General features: G+C 45.7%; 1 long non-coding RNA gene across 1 annotated transcript; it reads left to right on the forward strand.

Moving 5' to 3' along the window:
• Positions 1-7,738: 7,738 nt before the first annotated feature.
• On the forward strand, positions 7,739-15,418 carry LOC121039090 (uncharacterized). The gene is made up of 3 exons (XR_005794620.1): positions 7,739-8,184; positions 13,849-13,930; positions 14,948-15,418. It is a non-coding gene; the product is annotated as an uncharacterized LOC121039090 (long non-coding RNA).
• Positions 15,419-15,997: the final 579 nt, after the last annotated feature.

Here is a 15,997-nt window from a genome sequence, read left to right on the forward strand (position 1 = left end):
TACCATGTGATTTTACTCATATGTGAAATCAAAGAAAAATCAAATGAACAAAGAAAAAAAGAGACAAAAACCAAAAAACACCAGACTCTTAAATACAGAGAACCATCTGGTTGTTGCCAGAGTGGATGTGATGGGTGAAAATAGGTGATAGGAATTAAAGAGTACGCTTATCGTCATGAGTCCTGAGTCATTTATAGAAGTGTTGAATCACTATATTGTAAACCTGGAACTAATATAATGCTATATGTTAATTATACTGTAATTTAAAAATGAATAAATAAGTAGAAGAACACAAAACACAAGCACGTCATGTGCTAAATCTTCCAATGAATTTCCAATCATATTTAACAACAAAACACGAAGGCCAGATCTGATTTACGTAACCCTCTGGAGCAGGACCCCTTTTTCCTTTTTTTTCTAAATGTTTATTTATTTTTGAGAGAGAAAGAGACAGAGTGTGAGTGGGGGAGGGGTGGAAAGAGAGGGAGACACGGAATCCAATCCAGGTTCCAGGTTCCAGGTTCCAGGCTCCAGGCTCCAGGCTCTGAGCTGTCTGCACAAAGCCAGATGCGGGACTCAAACTCATGATCCTTGAGATCATGACCTGGGCCAACTTGGAGCTTAACCGACAGAGCCATCCAGGCACCACTTTCCTTTTTTTTGAAAACACCTGGCTTGTTCCCACCTCACAAACCATTTGTGCCTCTAGCTGGCTGTGCCTGGAATGTTCTGCCCTGAGATCTTTGAATGCCTTTGCCTTGTCATTGAAGATTCAGCTCCAGACCCCAACAACCCAGTACACATAGACCCACACCCTGTCATTCCCTTTACATCACTATGTTTTCCATCTTCTTCAGAAACTTGTCACTTTCTGAAAGTAACTTTTCCACATTTGGAGTATTTGTTTGTTTTGTGTAATTGTTTTGTCCAGTACCTGAAGCTAACCAAACTGCAGGGTTTAGGACACGTCTTCCAGATGCCAGGTCTGCCCAAGACTTCTGGCACCAACTGCAACGTCGGGGGTTTCCCCAAATCTCCCTCTGTTTTGATAACTTGCTAGAAACACTCAGAGCTTACAGAAGACTATTATATTCAGAGTCACATTTATTACAGGGAAGGGATACAAATTAGAACCTGCAACAAGACGGGAAGGGGGGGGGCAAGTCTGGGTGGGGTCCAGAGGTGGAGCTTCTCACTGTCCTCTCCCTGAGGAGTCAAGCAGGGTGTGGCCCCCTCCAAGACACAAAGTGTGGCATAAAACATGACAGGTAGGGAACAGCCAACCAAAAAGTTTTGCATGAGCCTCAATGTCCAGAGTTTTTGCTGCATCTTCATTATGCGGACATAATTGATTGGATTATTGCCCCTGTGGCAGAAGTCAGTCTGCACCTCTCTACTCCCTCAAGGGTGGTGCTGGTATCCTGTAGCCCAAGGGGCCCACCAAGATCCACCCCTTAGCCTACAGTATCAGGCAGGGTCTGAGGGGCCTACCATGAATAACAAAGACACTTGTATCACTCAGGAAATTCCAAGGGTTTAGAGGTTGGGTTACTTCCCAGGAGCAAAGGCCAGACCTCTCTTGGGCAAGGCCAAACTCCTTACTCTGCATCTGTCATCTCCCTACTCTCCTACTAAAACATAAACTTCTGGGCTGCAGAGAGTAGACTGTCTTGCTCTCCACTGTGGTTCCAGCAGTACAGAGAAGTGCCATTTGTGTGTGTGGGGGGGGGGGGTAATTTGGCTTTACCCATTTGAGGTCAACATCAAGTTTCATTTCATTTAAAAGCCAAATAAATGACTTTAAACTCTCTTTCTATCAATCATGAACAATTCATCCTTCCTCCCCAAATGACACCTTTCAAAAGTCCCAGAGGTAAGTGAGGTCGTTTCCGACTGAGGCCAAAGCAATCAGTTACTATTGCCTTGCCCAAGAAAGAGACAAATGAAAATGGAAAGTTCGGTCAATGTGCCAAAAGCCCAATACTACAGCGATAGCTGTTGTCACCACCACTGAATACTTTTGCTGCAGGAAGAGTTCCATGAATCCTTTGTTGGGTGCTGCACACTATAGGAAACACCCGATTCCCAAGTCCCTGCTCACCACAGGAAGTGCTGGAGGAACCCAGATTTATACCTACTCTCAGGTTGCATATAGCTGCTCAGGGTTAGATGGGAGATGACGAGTCTTTCCCCAGAATTCAGCTCAGCTGTGTGCACATCATACATCATGCTAAGCAGGCCTGAGTTCTGATGTTAGAGCTCTTTAGGGACACAATATTTTTAGTGTTCACCCACCCACAACCTTTCCCCAATGCGTGGTCGTAATCCAATGAGTAGGGGTAGGGAGTGGCTCCAGCCTTCCCTGAGTGCCTTCTGTGGGTCTGAAGATGCCTTTCTTCCTTCTCCTTTTCCTGCCACCTGGGCCCCCACCAACATACCGGATGTGAACATGGACCTCAGTGGAAAAAGTGCTCTTGCCCTTCTTCTAAAAGGCTCTTTGATCTCTTTGTAAATCCATGAAAGCAAAAAGATATCGTGGAAGTTGACTACCTAATTTCATCACCACCACCACCACCACCCCCAGTGTCTAGGCTTTAGGCCCTAGCGAAACCAAAACATACTCTATGATACTTTTCTCCTAAAACAATGGGCAGATAGATACTTCCCTTATATTCAGTGTCTACATGGAGATATGCAAGCGGTTCTTCCCAAAAGAGGATGTGTTCCTAGGTGATTTGAATTAGAAACTACTAGCAATTTTTAAATAACTAAAGGCACCAAAAATATATATACATGTATATGCATGTGTACCTAGTTACAAAATATTAGCATAGGTTATATCGGGGCAATGAGATATCAAGTGATGCTGAGTTTCTTAATTGCTTTCTTACCTTTTAAAGATTTTATAATAAATATTTAGCACTTTATAATATGAAAAAAAGTATTTCAATATTATAGGAAAAAACTGCAAGAATCTAGGGGGTGTGCAGATGGTTGAATGATCAGAAGCCTCTGCTCATGGAACTCTAACATTCTTGTATGGTTGAGATCCTCTCTTGTTTTACTTTTGTATTGATTCTTTTTTATGCCCCTTCTACACTTCAGCTCTCCCCCATGAGAAACTGCTCTAATATATTCAACATGTATCTTTCATCTGGGTATACACTTATAAAGTACATAGTGCTATTTTGTAGCATATATTTTTTATTTACATATATTCTATGACATACCTCTTTCCCCTAAGAGACTCTAACCCCCACATAAGCCATGAGAGTTAATTTATATTTGTAGTTCTATAGCAAAATATGGAGCTTAGCATAGAGGAAAACAGAATATAAATATTTGTTGAACTGAACTGAAATTTTACTCTCTTTTTTTAAAATCTTGCCTTTCCTATGCTTCAGTGATACTTCCTTCTCCTGGTTTCCCTCCTGCCTCTCAGTCTCCTTCCAAGGCTCCTCCTTCTTCTCATTCCTAATTACAGGCACTACCTAAGGCTAAGGCTTAGTGCCTGTCTCTCGCTTGTTGTCAATCTACCTGACCCCTACAATTAGTCTCATCCACATGCATGGCTTTTATGATCATTTTGGCATAGGTATTTTCCAAACCTATCTCTAGCCTTCATTTATTCAACAAGCTGTAGACTTACATGCTCATCTGACAGCTGAAAAGTCCTTCAGCCTTCTCTCCCTCAACATGAAGTCACCTTTACCCCCACCCAAGTCTCTACTTTCTCCTTTGTCCCCTCTCACAGGAACAGAGGTTAGTGTTCTTCTAGTATCTCCTTCTCACCTTTAATAGAACTCCCCCTCCTCTTTTGCTCTGTATGTGGGATAACCAGATCCATTTCTACCTTACGGATAAAACTACTAACTCATAGCCAGGGGCAATGGTAGGTGCTGAGAAGGTAAGGGTGAGAAAGGTATATCAGTTTCTGAGTCTTAGGAGACAGACAGTAGACCAATAAATAAGCATTATGTTGCAAAGTGTGATCAATGGTATGAAGGAAATAAGTAGGGTGATGTGGATAATTTCAGGTCAGGAAAAGCATCTCTATAGGATGAGAAGGGAGCCTCTCATAAAAAGACCCATGGGAAGAGCAAACAACCCAGGTTCAAGGGTCATCAGGTACCAAGGCTGTAGGGAGAGAAAGAGCTTCACATGTCCAAATACCAGAAATGAGAACTTTGTGATAGACCTTATTGAGAAGGGAGTGACCATAACTGATTAGGGTAAGGGGTGGCCAGAGGCCAGATCGTGAAGAGCCTTGGAGATCATTCAAGCCATTTGGATTTTATTCTAAGTATGATGGGAAGTCAAATGCTAGCATTTAAGCAGGCCAGGGATCCGATCTGAATTATGCTTTTAAAAGTTCACGGATGCCTGAAGAATGAATTATGAGGAAGAGGGGGCAAAAGGTGGAGCAGGGACGGAAGTTCAAAGCTTTTGCACTAGACCAGGTAAGAGGTAGTAGCAGCTTGGACTATAGGATGGCAGTGACTATGGTGACAAACGGACCAATACGAGACATATGTTGGAGACAAACCTTGTAGAACTTGCTGATAGATGGGATATGGAGATGAGAGAAAAGGAGGAATTAAGAATGACTCAAGGTTTCGAGTGTAAGCAACTATGTGGGTGATAATGCCATTTCATGATTGGGGACTTAGAAGGAGGAACGGAGCCAGCTGGCAGTGGATACAGCAGAGAATTAAGAGTTTTGTTTTAGACATGCTAAATTTAAGATGCCAATGAGATATCCTGGTAGAGATGTCAAGCTGACAGATATAACAACCTGGAGATCCACGGGGAGAGCTCTGGAATGGAGATCCATTCAGAAGGCATCATTATAGAGATGTGTTTATGCCGTGGGAGTACACAGATGAAGGGAACACAATCAATGAGATAGGAAGGGAGAGAAAGGAAGGGAAAGGAAAAGAAGAAGAGGGCCCATAACCAGGTTCTTCATCACTTGGAAGTCCTGTCTAAAAGGATGAGCCAGGGGCGCCTGGGTGGCTCAGTCGGTTAAGCGTCCGACTTCAGCCAGGTCACGATCTCGCAGTCCGGGAGTTCGAGCCCCGCGTCGGGCTCTGGGCTGATGGCTCGGAGCCTGGAGCCTGTTTCCGATTCTGTGTCTCCCTCTCTCTCTGCCCCTCCCCCGTTCATGCTCTGTCTCTCTCTGTCCCCAAAATAAATAAACGTTGAAAAATATATATATAAATAAATAAATAAAAGGATGAGCCAGCAGGGGTGCCTGGGTGGCTCAGTCGGTTAAACATCTGGCTCTTGATTTCGGCTCAGGTCATGATCTCACGGTACTGAGATCGAGCCCCACGTTGTGCTCCATGCTGGGCATGGAGGCTGCTTGATAGTCTCTCCCCCTCTCTCCCTCTGCCTTTTTCTGTCTCTGTCCCTTTCTCCCTCTCCCTCTAAAATTAAATAAATAAATAAATAAATAAATAAATAAATAAATAAAAGGGTGAGCCAGCAAATTTGCATGAGAAGCAGAGACTGGTGATATAGAAAAAAACATCCAGGAGAGTATGAATGTTATAAAACTAAGAAAGAAGAGTGTTTTGTGAAGAAGGGAGGAGTGAAATATGCCAGATGTTACCAAAAGACCAAGATAAGGCCAGAAACCCACCCGCCCGGTGTAGGATAATAAAAATTAAAGAGTAATTTTGGCAAAGCAAGGTTGTGGGCCAGACTGGAGCAAACTGAGTACTGATCTGTAGTTGTCGGTGAAGAAATGGACCCAGCATGCATAGACAATGCTTTGGAGAAGTTTTATGATAAATAAGGCTATAGGGAGAGAGGAATATAGCATCAGTTGAAGCTTTTGTGAAGATGGGGAATAATAGGGGTGCCTGGGTGGCTCAGTCGGTTGAGCCCCCGACTTCGGCTCAGGTCATGATCTCACAGTTAGTGAGTTCAAGCCCCGCGTGGGGCTCTGTGCTGACAGCTCGGAGCCTGGAGGCTGCTTCGGATTCTGTGTCTCCCTCTCTCTCTGCCCCTCTCCCACTCATGTGTTTTCTCTCTCTCTGTCTCAAAAATAAATAAACATTAAAAACAATTTTTTTTAAAGAGGGGGAATAATAGAGCACATCTGTGTGCTGGTGGGAATGAATATGAAAGAGGGGGAGACAGATGGTACAGGAGAGAGAAGGAGCAATGAAGGAGAAACACCCTTCAGAAGAGCAGAGGGGAGGCGCTGGCCTTTGGTAAGGGGGACTTTTTACATCCCAGGAGGAGGAAGGATGGATCCAACGATAACAGACACAGGTGCATGTGTAGACCTAACTAACGGTTGGGAGGAGAAAGAGTTCTCTGTCAATGGTTTCCATTTGTCAATGAAAAGCGGTGGGAGATCGCCAACCATGATGGAGAGTGGGAGAGAGGGGGAAGAAACGGGGGCAGGAGGCTGTCGAGAAGCAAGCATGAAGTCCTCCCGTGTGGTTTCTACGTTCTTTCCGCTACCAGTGCAGCAGCCCGAGTTCGCGCCATCGTAGTCTGCACCTCTACCGTCACAGTGCTCTCCAAACTGATCTCCCTTGCCCAGCACCCCCACCTCCACCACCCCAACCCTTTATCTATCCACCCTTCAGAGGGATCCCGCAGACCACAAATCTACTGTGGCGTGGGAAGCTTCAACGGGCTTGTTTTACACAACCCTCTACCTCCTCATCTAGGCGCGCAGAATTCCCCATCCCTGATCCAACTTACTCTGCACACTGACACCACGCATCCCTTCCCCCCCATCTTTGCAGAACCACTGCGGCAACAGCTCTTCTCGAATGCTACGAAAATCTCGCGCTGAGGTCTTTGTTCAAGCTCTTTTTTTTTTTTTTTTTTTTTTCTGCCTGGCATGCCTTCCTCCCTCTTGCGGAATTCCTAGCCATTTCTGAAGATCCAACCCAAACCCCACTGATGTCAAGAAACTTGTTCCTTTAAAACTTATTCCCTTGAAACTTATTATAATAGATCGAAGCCTGTCTTGTATCATAAGCAAATATTTACACATGTGTATTTGTCTCTATGTGTGCTTGCATCTGTCTTCAAGGAAGGAACAAAGGGAAGGAGAGAGGCACGGGAGGGGCAGGAAGGAGAAAAGAGGAAGAAAAGTGGACCCCTGCTGGGAAAGAGGAAAGGTGCCTCCTGGACTCCTGTTGGTTCACCACCACCAACCCGCCCGCCCCCCTCCAACACACACGCTGGCTTAAATAAAACTGCTCAACAGTGCTTCCCAAGAGCTGCAAAAGCCCCAGCCAGCCCCTGCTCACTGACTTACTGCAGGCATCCTGGGCTGGCACATCCCTTCCCCCTGTCCTTGGGTTCCTCGCCTCCTTTCTTCCCCCCGTGCCTCCATCTTAGATGCCCAGTAATTGCACCAAATCCTAAGAAGCAGCTCCAGCTCTGAAAAGAGCAGTGGGAGGAATTGAGAGAAATAGGGCAGAGAAATGAAAATGTAATGTTGAAAAATTCATGCTAAAGGAAGCACGTGCTCCCCTCCCCTCCTCTGCATGCCATCTGATAAAATTCTGGCAGAGGCCTTGCTTTCCAGGCACATGCAGGGACCATGAGAGGCTGGGCCAAGTCTCTCTGAGGTGACGGAGATATCACTGGTGAGCCGGAGCGTCCACGTGCGTGCAGGAGGAGAGCAGCGCTTTGCTTCTGGGGGCCTGGGCTGCTGACAGGGGTAGGGGAGGCAAGAGGACAGGGGTGGGAGGCATGTCCTCAAGATCTGCCGCTGTAACGCCACCTCCTCCTCTCCTTTTCAGAAGGAATTCTGAAAAACCAGCACGACCCTGGGCCTGGGCGAGTGGCTGCCCCCCCCCCCCCCTTCCTGCTCCACTTGATTGAGCACTGTTTGCTCTGAGCCTGGGGCAGGAGAGTTGAGGCGGCCGGTCTCCAGTTGCCTGAAAAAGCCCGATCTCGTTCCCAACCCCGGTCTCTCACTCCCCTCGCAAAGCACTGCAGAGCTGCGGCCTGATTAATGCGGTGCGCTGATATATACAGGAGATGGGCTCGCGATTCCCGGCAAGCGGTCCCTGCGCCCCTGCGGAGAGGCGGCTCCGACTGCTCGACTGCGACCCCTGGCGGCCGGCGGAGAAACTCTCCGCAGAGCTTCAAAAGCGAACGGGCCGCTGGACAGAAAGCAAAGGGAGGATTTTAAAAGAAACTGGGGTAAGAAATATGCACCCCCAGATGGTGCAGGGCCAGGGGGTGGAGAAAGGAAGGAAAGCCAATTTTGCTTACTTATAATCTAAACAAGAAGGAAGGGAACAATCTGTCAGGGACGGTGGGGGCTGCTGGAGGGGAGAAGGTGGAAATGTAAAAATCTGTTTATAGTTGGAACGGAATCTGTTTAATATGATGCTTACACAAAATAAGACTTATAAGTTTTTCCCTGCTTTGAACTCTGCTTCCTCCATCTTCATTTTAACTAGCAGCGGGCTCTGATCCGATTTCCTCTTTCATACTCCCAAACCGGCTGCCTATTAGAAGAGGCACCTATCTATTCAGGGAAATGAAACATACTTGGGCTTCCTCCAGTGCCTTCAGTGAGCCTGAGTCACAAGAGCCAATATAAGATAGGAGTTAAGAGCCTGAACACTTGAGACACAATGTAAATCCAGTGTATGTCACGCAGTGCGTGACCTTGAGCACTTTGCTCGACCTCTCTGAACCTCTATTCTTTCTTGCCTAGAAAACAGAGTATAAGCAAAATGCACCTCCAGGGTTGTGACCATAAAGAGGCAGTAGTGCCTGAGGCGCTCTTGTCCTGGCCTCTCTCTCCAGGACAGAGGAACTGCCTGATGCTGCTACTGCATTCTCTTCCTGAGCAGGACTCCTTTGGGACATGACTATGATACATGCAGTTCAAGAATAGGCCAAGCGCCTGTGAAAAAGGGATGAATCCTTGCTCACTTTCCCTGAGTCCTTCCCTTTCTTTCCCATCAGTTCACACAGCCCATGCCCGAACATGCGAGCAGACCAGGCAGCACCCACAAAATGGTAGGTGTGGGTGTAGGTGTGTTTGGTGTGCAAAGAGCTTCTTGGCACGGAGCTGCTCTTAGCTTGGGATGGAGCCTGATGCTTTCCGTCAGTTCTTAAAGGCTGTGCATCAATGTCCTTCTCCATGGTGTTAGCATTGCAAACATTCAATGGTCTGATATGCAGTGTTCTCCACCAGGGGCTGGCATGATGAAGAGGTTCTCTAAGGGGCCCCTGCTCCTAAGGAGCATAGTCTAGTTGGAAAGGTGTGATGTACACATAGGAAAAACTAAGTAATAAATCATGATTATAAATGGCACGTGTGAAGGATCAAATGAGGAGCCCACTAGCACTATAGGAAATCAGAGAATGAAAGCTGATTCAGATCCAAGCTGAGGGCCCAAGGGGTGCCTGGGTGGCTCAGTGGGTTGAGCATCTGACTCTTAATCTGAGTTCAGGTCATGATCCCAGTGTCATGGGATCGAGCCCTGCATCGGGCTCTGCACTGAGGGTGGAGCCTGCTTAAGATTCTCTGTATCTCTCCCTCTGCTCCTCCCCCTGCCAGCTCTCTCTCTCTGCAAAACAAACAAACAAACAAAACCCAACAACAACAACAAAAACCCCCAAATAAACAACAACAACAAAAACTTGAGGGCCCAAGAACTACAGAAAGTATCTTGGTCTTTGATGGTGGTGGGCAAGCTCTTCTTTCTAATCAGGATGTCTCACTAGAAGGGTACATCATAGGGCATACCATCTTCAGTGAGGAAGAACCACTTCCTTTTCTATATCACTATCCAACCTCTGATAGTCCTGAAGATGCTGGGCCATCTCCAGCCCCATGACATTGGGCTTGTCTCGGGACATGACTCACTTCCAAAGACTCCACGTCTGAGAGTGTGCCTGCTCCGTGCCCATCTTCTGGAGGACAAAACGACGTTGCAAATAAATTCCTACGCATGAGCAAGAGGAAAGAAGAAAGGTACATAGTTACTCATGATTCCTTATCTGTTCACTCATCAGTTCACTTACATAACATCCATCCATCCATTTATCCATTCAGTCTTTCCTGCATACACTAAGTATTATATTTAGCAATTGTTGTATGCCCCGCACTGTGTCCTGTGCCATGAGTACAAAATAATGATGCATTTCCTTTCCTCCTACCCTGATCGAGATCCTATATCACCCTACTCAATTTGAAAGGATCTCGTCTTCTGTCCCACCGCATCTGAGGGACCAGATGTACTATGAGATTCATGCGGCTCATTCTGTTGCAGTAACAGGGCCCTGATAAACACGGATCCCACCACTCTGGTCAACAAACTGTCATACGGAATCTAATAGTTTAGATTTTACTGATCCACCCACCCACTTCCTGAAGGGACAAGGAAGAAGAGAACTCAATGTACTGACCCCTTAGGATGGGATACAAATAACATCAAGCCTTTGCCTCACACTAGGTCTCTGATGACTGACGCACAAGCTGGTTCTAATTTGACCCTCGCAAGTGCCTGCCTCCCTGGGGTGTTCACCTGAAATCATTCCAGTAGCCTTTTCTCCTTGCTGGCTGCCTCTCACTCCCATCCCCTGCCTTCATGGGATTTGTGACAATCCGTGCTCTTTAAAAAATTTGCTGGAGTGTATTTGTATGTCTTTAGTGGTGGCGGAATGCTGTATAATTATCTCCCAATTCATCAGGCTCTTTAACAGGCAAATGCCTTTTTTTCCAATAAGTTTTTCTGGCTGAGGCACCAATAGGCCTTGTTGCTACGGAAACCAGAACGTTTCTTCCTCTATTTGAATTGTGTGTTGAAAGCTCTGTGTGTATGTGCATGCACACATATGGTAGCTGCTCGCTTTTACAGCTCTTTTCCCCTTTCCTACCTCCATGGACCTGTCTGGCATTTTCCCTACATCCCCTGTTTCCGAAAGTTCCCCCCTCGTCCACAGCCCCTGCGTGTCCCCTTCCTGCCTTTCACTGTGCCCCCACCTCCCCCTCCCCTTCCATCTGGTGCTCTCGGCTGTTTAAAAAGAAATACCAGTTGGCTTGCATTAAATCTAAGAGAGAGAGGGAGATAAAGGGTAATTGTGGAAACAGAGCTTTGCAAAAGCCTTTGACCATCCAGGTGTTTCCTGCTGGAAGGCTCGTGGCCACACTTGGCCATCTCCTAGAACGCGGGCTTCTTCAGAGGAGGAGGACAGGGGTATGGAGAGAGCACCGCTCAGTGCAGGAGAGCAGGGAGACCACAGCCCAGCAGCTCCATCTGCCTGCCTCTGCTCTTGGGCACGGACAAACATGCCTCCACCCAAGTCACTGGGTTTGATTCAAGGACTGTTGGACGACGGGAGGCCTCCATTGGAATCCATTTCTTTATTCATTTAGTCAACAAGCATTTACTCAACACGTAGTATATGCCAGGTACTGTTTTAGGCACTGGGGATGTGCCCATGGCCCCTGTCCTCAAGAAGCAACACTTGCTCACAGATAATTAAGACAACACGGTAAGTGGGACGCCTGGGTGGCTAGGTAGTTAAGCGTTGGACTCTTGGACTCTTGATTTTGGCTCAGGTCATGATGGTTCCTGAGTTCAAGCCCCACATTGGCCCCGCCCTTGCACTGGGCTTGCCCTGACAGTATGGAGCTTGCTTGGAATTCTCTCTCTCCCTCTCTCTCTCCTTCTCCCCTGCTTGCACGCTCTCTCTCTCTCTCTCTCTCTCTCTCTCTCAAAATAAATAAGTAAACTTTTTTTAAAAAAAAGACAATATGGTAAATGATATCATAACTACGATTTGGGCTCAGGAGTCAAACTGTCAAACTTAAGTCTGAGCCCCAGGCCAACATTTCCTAGCTGTAACCCTGGGTAAATGACTAACCTCTTTAAGGTTCAATTTCCTTACCTCTAAATTGTTTCTGATGATTAAAATAATGAGTATGTATTAACATACTGCCCTGCCCTCAATCCATACTCGATATTTATTGCCATTGTTGTCCTTATCATTACCATTGTCAGGGTTATAAGAAGATTATGATAATAGGCAAGGAGACCACAGAGGGAGTCAAGGTGTCACAGAGGAGGGGTTGGACTGGCCATTTTCCAGGTGAAAAAAGTAGGAAGAACATTCTAGTCAGAGGGACCAGTGTGAGCAAAGGCATGAGGTGTGGACAGGGAAGTGCTTCTGTGCAGCTACAAGGTCAGCTACGTGTGTCTGGGGACAGGGTCACCATGGAATTGTCCTAGGCTGTGAGGACTCTGATCACTACCCCGAGAGGATTTAATCAATCCCCTTAATGGAGTGAGCCGGGAATTCTTAAGCTTAAGAGAGACACAAGTAGATAAACTGTGTAGAGAAGAGACTTTTTTCCTGGTGATACACAAAATCCCAAAATTAAAGGGCTCCTGAACCTTCCCTTGCTTTAAAAGTGATGATACCAGCTGATTCCAGCCTGCACCACACAGCAGTTGATTCCTTGATCCGTGTTGGCCCAACCTCCCAGCATATTCCAGGCCACGCATACCTGGGCATCAGGATATAAGATGCAGCACACCCAGCTCTGTAGCCTCCAACTAGGCATTGAGGCCGTGTGGGAGGAGAGGTGAGGAGATGACCCCCAAGGTTTCTTCTAGCTCTTGAGAGCATGACTCTAAATTTAAAGCAGTGGTTGGTTGACTCTAGAGGTAGAGTAGTTGGCAAGGGAGAAAAGAGGCTATGCGTGTAGAGGGTGGTGTGATGGCTGGAGAGGCAGCAGCAATGATGGGGCAGAATGTGCACTGTAGAGAGACCAGGCATGGTTTAGTGATTGAGCTGGAGCTGGAGGGGAAGCAGAAGGGCCAGCAATAACTCAGAGGCTACTTTTGTTGTTCTTGGAGGTTGGAAGAAACAGCAAGTCAAGAGTAAGATTGGATGCACTGGGTTTGGCCTTCGTATAAAAGAAAGAACGGAACTGTGAGGTCTGCTTTGGGTCACGTGGTATATCCACCCTCTCCTCTCAACGCTGAGCAAGGATTGTGGAACTTTGCAATATAAAAGTATGCCAAATTTTCTTTTACCTTTGGTTTCAAATGAGACAACGGTATCTCTGAAAATAAGTATCAGCCTGGATTTCTAGAATCAAAAGCTGGCCAAAGGTAAGAAGGCAGTGAACCAAACTCATGTGACACAATGTCCTGTGTCCTGTCTACTCCACAGCTACTTGCCCTTAACAGAGCTCTGTAAGGGTTACAGTGAATTTTTATATTTGGGGATTTTTGTCTCTTAAAAACTCAAAGGGAAGGGGAATTTTTTTTTTCCCATTGATTTTTCTATTCTGCATTCTTTCAAACCCATGAGAAAAGATTTCTTCTGTAATTAGAAAAAAAGACATACATACACACATTTTTAATGGGTTTGATGGAGCTTCAAAATAAATAAGGAAAATGTTTTTCAAAGCAAGAAAAGTTTAGAAGGAAATGGGGAGAAACACAGATGCTACTACATGCAAGACAGGTGAAACTTGCCATTCGTATTATCCTGTTTGGGCCTCACCACACCTATTGAGATAAATATTCTATACCCTTTTACACACTAGGAAATTGAAGTTAAGGTCCTTTGAAAAACTTGCCAAAGCTTCAGCATCTAATCAGTGGTGGACTGAGTAGTCACACCCATGTTTGCACGACTTCAAAGCCTCCAGCAGCCCCACCATTTACACTAATAATAGAAGAAGGAGAAGACAGCAGATCACTAATAAGGTTGACCTTTGACACAGATTCACAGAAATTAATGCTTTTCTCTCCTGGGTCCCAGTCCTCAGAATCTGGTTGGTTACCAGAGTCACTTTATCATGTCCTTTCTTCCTCCAAATTTCCCCAGGCTCCAGAACTGCTTTTCCTTCTTCACTGACTCATCTGAACTTCAGTTCTGTCCACTTGGAGCTCTGAACTCCAGTTAAGAAGTAAGTAACAAGATTTACTGATGCAACAGTGTAAGAATCTGTGGGCCGTATTCTTACTTTCCTACCTGTGTTTGCGTCATGAAATCTGATAGAACCAAATGACTGTCTCATAGATGAAGTCAAAGACAGTGACAGAAAACAAAATGATGAATTTCAGGTTGAGGAAAGAGAGAGATTTGAGGCCCAGTGAGTTTTTTTAAATAGTTTTATTGACATATAGTTGACATACACTAAACCATTTATATTTAAGGTGCACAATTTGATAGGTTTGAGCATAGGTAGAAATTTGTGAACCATCTCCACACTCAAGATGATAAACTTATTTGTCATGCCCGGAAGGTCCCTCCTGTGGGGTAAGTGAGTTTTTGATTCCCTTAAATTGGACCAGCTCTTACGTAGAGTGGCTCTGGTAACCATAACAGAGCTCCCTGGCATTTTTGTGAACTAAATGTAACTTTACAACCAAGTGCTTTTTAAGCCTGTTCCCAAGTCTGGAAACGATTCTGGGGGGAAAAAAAAAGAAAAGAAAACAATCGCTGGACCTATTTGCAAATAAAAATGATGTGGGGATGATAATCTCCAGAAAATACACAATGCACCTGATAACATAGTCTACACAAGTCCTGGTTAGGAAAATACATTTGTACTTTACATGGGTTAATTGTACACTGGAAAATTCCAACAGAAGTGAGTCCATTGTTTAGGCCCCATGGGCCACACCAGCAGATGTCAAGCTCACAGCCAATGGGGTCAGCAGGGCAGAGCTGAGGAGGCTCCCTATTTCAGACAACTGTACAGATAGCCAAAATCAGAGATTTGGGAAAAATTCAACTCAAGACTGGGGAAGGACCTACCACAAGACTGTTGGTTCCTTAAGGACAGGAAGCATGCTCATTTATTTTGATATTTTTAATAACCTAAATTTCCTAGCACAGGCCTGGAAGTGTTTGTCAGAAGGAAATGCTGAACCACGAATTGGGATACCTATTCAAAATGAAATGTCCTCTGGTTTCACAGACCAAGGGGAGCTCCCAGTGTGACCACTCACAGAAATCCCACCACTCCACAAGTGAGGTGGCAAAGAAACTGCTTAGGCGAAAGGCTGTCACTAGGACCTCCTGGTATTCTGTGGACTTCATGCACTGAGCACCCATCATCGATGGGGGAGAGAGCCAAGCGTACAAGCAGGTGGTGGGGCCTATGCAAGGGGAAGAACACACAACACCACCGCATGCAGGTGGAGCATCTAAACTGTCTTAGGGGGTCAAGGAGAACGTCCCAGACGCTCTGGCCTCCAAGCCTCAACCCAGCTACCTGAAGGAGCACTCTTTTCAAACTGATTGTTAAGTATCTTGTATAACATCAAACTCTACCATTTAGCTTCTTCATCTATAATAATAGATTCACTTCAGGAATGCCTGGGTGGCTCAGTCAGTTAAGCGACCGACTCTGATTTTGGCTCAGGTCATGATCTCACGGTTCGTGAGTTCGAGCCCCATATCGGGCTCTGCACTGACAGCAGGGAGCCTGCTTGGGATTCTCTCTCTTTCCTTCTCTCTCTGCCCCTCCCCTGCTTGCACTCTCTCTCTCTCTCTGTCTCTCCCCCCCCCCCCAAAATAAATAAATAAACTTTCAAAAATTAATAGATTCACTTCAGAAAAGTGAAAAACCAATTTTAGTCTGGAGTAAAGTCACACGTTAAATATATGCCTGGTGAATTACAACATGGGACATGGGCTTGTGAGCTGCCATGGCACCTAAAGATGGATGGGGAGGGTAAGGGTTTCTCAGTAAAATAGATCTGTGTCAAGTTCTGGTATTTATCAGAACACCAACATCTGTCTTAAAATGTGTTCAGAGAATGCTTCGTAGAGAAGAAAAAAGACAACAGAATGGAGAAAGTAGGACGATAGCAAGGGAGAAAGAACAAAGAATAAAACAATGGGTAGAAAACAGAGGAAAAGGCAAGCTTGAGAGAGGAAAGGGTGGGTTGGAGGATAAGGATGAGAGGAAGAGGCCAGAAAATGCTGACAACTGGAGCATAAAGAATCCAGTAGAGAAGTAAAG

This window comes from Herpailurus yagouaroundi, unplaced genomic scaffold, assembly GCF_014898765.1.
Source record: "Herpailurus yagouaroundi ecotype Mexico unplaced genomic scaffold, PumYag 166, whole genome shotgun sequence".
Lineage (NCBI taxonomy): Eukaryota > Metazoa > Chordata > Mammalia > Carnivora > Felidae > Herpailurus > Herpailurus yagouaroundi.